The sequence below is a fragment of the Lagenorhynchus albirostris genome, chromosome 2 (assembly GCF_949774975.1).
Source record: "Lagenorhynchus albirostris chromosome 2, mLagAlb1.1, whole genome shotgun sequence".
Taxonomy (NCBI): Eukaryota; Metazoa; Chordata; class Mammalia; order Artiodactyla; family Delphinidae; genus Lagenorhynchus; species Lagenorhynchus albirostris.
In genome coordinates this window covers 132,293,157-132,299,001 of record NC_083096.1, presented here as the reverse complement: position 1 = coordinate 132,299,001, position 5,845 = coordinate 132,293,157, and the positions used below count along the sequence as shown (strand labels likewise).

Genomic DNA, 5,845 nt, shown 5'->3' with positions numbered 1-5,845 from the left:
ATCAGTTCATTCCCTTCCACAGATTATTTTAGATCTTGTTCTAACACAACTAACCCTTCAGGACCAGTCAGATTGCCATGGTAATTGCTCAGTGACCACAGTTGTTGCAACTTTGACACAGGAGTGACCACGGTTCTAGGTCAGCTTTCACTTCACTGAGAAATGAAGACACATTAACAAAAGTGAGACCACACACACACACACACACACACACACACACACACACAGAATCAGAAACACAATATCTGTTACAGAGAGGAAATAGAAAGAATGGCATCCATTTCAAGATCTCATAAAAACTCAGATTAAAAACATTATTATTTTTTTCTTCCATCATTCCTCTCTTTTAAGAACATGGAAAAGGTCACTTCCACACAGCATTTTAATCAGATATGCCTTTCTTTTCAATGAATTATATTCCTAAGTGGAAATAAACCAGATAGCCTGTTAATAACCTATGCAATGTTTTTCAAAGTGCATATTTTGTGGAAAATAAATATTTTAGAACAAGACTGAGAGATTAATTTTTTCTCAATAAAATGAATTTCAAATTATCTAGTTTTATGTCAGCTTAATGTAAATATTTTAATAAAGTTTAAACACGTTTATAAGCCACCTTATGATGAATTGAAATGCATCTGTAAAATGAAAAAAATACACATACCAAATGAATCAGGCATCAAATATCAATAAAGACTCTTCCCTGACCACCCACATGCTAAGTAGAGTAGGATAAAAATGAGGTGAGACACTCAAGGATATATAATACAAAATCATATATATTCAAGCAATAAGTTTTGTATGTTCACGTTTTAATGGTGGGAGTATGGTTTATTAAGCTGTGCCTTAGTACAGGCGCTGGGGCTTGCCCATGGCACTCTTAATGTACAAAGTCCCGCCATTCTGCCAATTTTTCTTGAGCAATGACACCAGGAAGTTGACAGCTAAGTGGATGTTGTACACAAGCTCATCATCTGTCATCTTCACGTGGCCAACAGCCACTGCCAGACACAGCACTTCTTCATCTGGAACTTGATCGTGTACTTCACTTCATCAACTTTGGCCACCATGTTCTCATTGTGGGTCAGCAAGGAAGGGAACTTGCCAGCCTTATTCAGATCTGGGCCCAGATTCATGGGATCTGCTTGATCAGAAATTCTGAAGCCAAAAAGGCATCATACTTCTTGGCCAGCTTCTTGACCAGTTTCTTATTCTTGTTGAGTTTCTTCAGAGCCTCTATGTCCATGTGGTGGATATCCACAGCCCTGGCCTCATCACAATGCTGCTGGTCCCCCAGAACCCATATGGAGAACTTGGGGAGGGGAGTGGACTTAAGCCTGACAGTGCCCGAGAAGTGTTTGTCCTTCTGAGGGTCATAGCTCTTCAGGCTGATCTGAAGCTCCACCGTCTCCAAAAACATCTGGCGCTTGCGCTGGTTACTGTGCAGGACTTCCCGTGCTGCCTCCATAGAGGGTGTCTCGGGAGACTTTGCAGTTCATAGTGCCTCGTGCCACAATAACCGGAAAAGAGGGAGGGAGCAAACTTTTTTTTTTTTTTTTTTTTTTGCAGTACGCGGGCCTCTCACTGCTGTGGCCTCTCCCGTTGCGGAGTACAGGCTCCAGACGCGCAGGCTCAGCGGCCATGGCTCATGGGCCCAGCCGCTCCACTGCATGTGGGATCTTCCCGGACTGGTGCATGAACCCGTGTCCCCTGCATCGGCAGGCGGACTCTCAACCACTGCGCCACCAGGGAAGCCCGGGAGCAAACTTTTAAATGAAGCAACATTACATCCTAAGAGGAAGCCAAAATATTAATTTTTAAATTCATTTGAGTAATTTTCCTTATGTGGATTTGCATTCTTATCTAGGGCTTCTCAATCAGTATTAATTAAAAATTGTAATAACTAACATTTATTGAGCACTTACATATCAGGCACTAACCTTAGCACTTTATATATATTATCTCATTTAATTCTAAAAATGCTCTTAAGTAAATAAATTACTTTCCCCACATTAATGGTGAGGAAACTGAGACTTCTGATAATACAATGATCTAAGATATCCAAAATTAACCATCCAGTACAAAGACATAGAAATGCTAGAAAAAATAAAATAAACATTATTTTTAAAGTATGACTGAGAAGGAAGGAAGGGAGGGAGGAAAAACTCCATCCATCCTAGGTGCCCAAAATGAAGAGGTAAGGTAGGGTGGAGCTTTAATTGCCTTGGAGAAAACTTGGTCCCAGTAACCTAAAAAGAAATGAGGATTTGGGTGTGCATGAGGAGCTAAGAATCCTTAGATAAAGCCAAGACCCTCAAATGGCAGCTCTTTCTGGTAAGAGATGAACTAGAAAGGAAATATGTTTACCAGGACAAGGTGAGAAAGGAGCTTGTCTATCTCTTTTCAGCTTTAAGTTGGAGGAAAAACCCTTCCCCCTAAATTCAAAATTTCAGGCCTGTGCCTCTCATAAACTTGGGGATAAAATGAATATAATATGCATGATTTAGGAAGCCTCAAATTGAGAAGTTAACACAATGACTGAGCTATGATTGGTGATCTCTCTGAAGCAACTGTAGAAGCAAAAGCAAAAAAAGCCTCAATAAAGGTAATCTCACAACAAAATATGTGAGAAAACAATCCACATTGAGCAAGAGTCCACATCCAAGAACCTGAAATAAAACAACATTATGAAAGAGAATATGGAAAAAGGAATAAAGCCATCAAAAAGAAGGTACTATGAAAAAGAATAAATTGATTAAGGAGGAAAATAAAACTATACAACTTTTTTGTTAAATGTTAGTACTTTCAGAAATAAAAAATTAAACTCTTTAAAGTGAAAACTCAAGAAAAGGGTTGAATGAAAGATTAAACCAGTTGAATAAAAGAATTAATGAACTGGAAGACAGATCTGAGGAATGAAGCACAAAAAGCTAAAAACTGGGAAAATGTAAAGAGACATGGAATATAAAATAAAAAACTCCAACATATCTCTGATGAGAGTTCCATAAGAAGGGAGAGGGTAGAATAGGAGAAAGGCAATATTCAAGAGATTATGGCTACTGAAATAGTGCAACCACTTTGGAAAAGTTTGGCAATTCTTCAGAAAGTTAAACATAGTTACCATGTGTCTGCACAAAAACTTGTACATGGATATCCATAGCAGTATTATTCACTATAGCCAAAAAGTGGAAACAACGCAAATGCCATCAACTGATGAATGAACAAAATGTGTTATATCCATACATGGGAATATTATTTTTCCACAAAAAGGAATGAAGTTCTGATACATGTTATAACATGGATGAACATTTAAAACATTATACAAAATGAAAGAAGCCAGACACAAAATGCCACATACTATATGATTACAATTATAAGGAATGTCTAGAATAGGCACATAGACAAGTCCACAGGGACAAAAAGTAAATTACCAGATGCCAGGGCTGGAGAGAGAAAGGAATGGAGAGTGATTGCTAATGGATATGGGGTTTCACTTCCAGGCAATAAAAATGTTCTGGAATTAGAAAGTGATGATGGTTGCACAACTTTGTGAACATACTAAAAATCACTGAATTGTATATACATTTTAAAAGGGTAAATTTTATGGTATGTGAATTATATCTCAATTCTTTAATAACTTTAAAAATACAGTAGACAAGATTTTTTCAGAATTGATGCACTCAAGACACAATGAGTCTCAAACAGGATAAGTGAAATTAAAGACACAATTAGCAGAGTGTAAGAAACCACAGAACACCAAAGATAAACAGAAATATCTTCAGAATAGCCAGAAAGAAACATAAGTTATTCACAAAGGAAAAATAACTAAGCTGAAAACAGACTTCTCAGCAGCATAAAGAGAAGCCAGAAGAAATTGAATAATATATTCAAAAGATCAAGGAAAAGTATCTGTGAATGCAGAATTCTATAATCAGCTAAATTATGATTTTTAAATGAGAACATAGTAGAGATATTATCATTAGACAAAGACTTTGACAATATATTTCAAATAAATCCTCATTTAAAGAATTATTTAATACATATTACAAAAAAGAAGAAAAATCAAACCCAAAACTTTAAGAGAAATTCAAAAAAACAATGAGGGACAAAGAAACTGGTAAATATGTGGGTAACAGTGAAGAGGAATTGATGATACAAAACAAAAATAATACTGCTAATTTACAATCAAAGTGGAACAAAAAGTACATCACAATCACATGTGCAATGGAAGAGAATGACTAAAAGTGTTCTATGGTCCCTTTATTATTTGAAAGGGAGTTAGACATATTGATTAATATTGACATTATTAAGCCAAATATGCATGTTTAAAGTATACATGTGTGTCAAAATGAGGAAAAATCAATCAACCAAAACCAACCCAGAACTAATATAGATGTTAGAATTATTAGATAAGAACATTAAAAGAGTTATTATAACTGCATTTCATATATTCAAAAGGCTAGAGAAAATGTTAAACATGTTAAGTAGAGACATTAAAGGTACTAAAAAAAAACAAATCAAACTTCTAGAGATTAAAAACTGCAATATCTGAAATGAAAATTGTATTGGATGAGATTAACATCAGATTAGGCATTGCTGAAGAAATCACCAGTGAACTTGAAGACACAGCAATAGAAATTATCCAACAGTAAACACAGAAAAAATACTTGAAAGAAAGAGAGAGAGTGAGAGAGAGGGAAGGAAGGAAAGAAGGAAGGAAATAATATCAATAAGTTGTGTAACAACTTCAAGTGACCTAGTATATTTGTAACTGGAATCTCTAAAAAAGGGAGCGATAGAAAAAATATTTGAAGAAATACTGGCTAAAAAATTTCCAGATTTGATGAAAACTATAAACCCACAAATCCAAGAACTTCAACAAACCCTAAGCATATAAATATAAAGTACACCGAGGCAGATTATAATAAATTACTCAAAATCAGTGATAAAGAGAAAATCTTAAAAGCAGCTAGAGAAAAAATCACATTACTCAGAGGATGAGGATAAAATAACTGCAGATTTACTCATCAGAGCAAATGTAATCAAGAAGCCAGCAGAAAAACATCTATAAAGTACTGAAAGAAAAAACTATCGAACTACTATCCTATAAACAGGGAAAATATCTTTCAGAAATGAAGGTGAACATTCATAATAGCCAAAAGGTGGAAACAATCCAAATGTCCACCAATGGATGAATAAATAAACAAGGTATAGTGTATCCATACAATGGAATATTACTCTGCCATAAAAAGAAATAACGTACTGATACATACTGCATTATAGATGAACCCTGAAAATATTATGCTAAGTGAAAAAAGCCAGTTACAAAAGACTACATGCTACATGATCCCATTCATATTAAAGTCTAGAATAAGGAAATCTATAGAGACAGAAAAGTGTTGTGGTTACTTAGGGCTTGGGGAGGGGGGAAACAGAGGGCTGGAGAGTGACAGCTAAGGAATACCAGTTTTGGTGAGTCCCTGGTGGTCTAGTGGTTAGGCTTCTGGGCTTTCACTGCCATGGCCCAGGTTCAGTCCCTGGTCAGGGAACTGAGATTCCACAAGCTGTGCAGTGCAGCCAAAAAAGGAAAAAAAAAAAAAGAATATCAGGGCTCTTCAGGTGATGAAAATATTCTAAAATTGACTGTGGTAATAGTTGCACATAATTGTGAAGATACTAAAAACTGTTGAACCGTACACTTTTTTTTTTTTAAGATTTAATTTTATTTATTTTTGGCTGCATTGGGTCTTCATTGCTGTGCACAGGTTTTTCTCTAGTTGCAGTGAGCAGGGGCTATTCTTCATTGTGGTGCATGGGCTTCTCATTGCAGTGGCTTCTCTTGTCA

The 5,845-nt window shown here is 35.9% G+C and overlaps 1 pseudogene; it reads right to left on the bottom strand.

Annotated features, from left to right (window-relative positions):
• Positions 1 to 810: 810 nt before the first annotated feature.
• Positions 811 to 1,499, bottom strand: LOC132516149 (large ribosomal subunit protein uL1-like; annotated as a pseudogene).
• Positions 1,500 to 5,845: the final 4,346 nt, after the last annotated feature.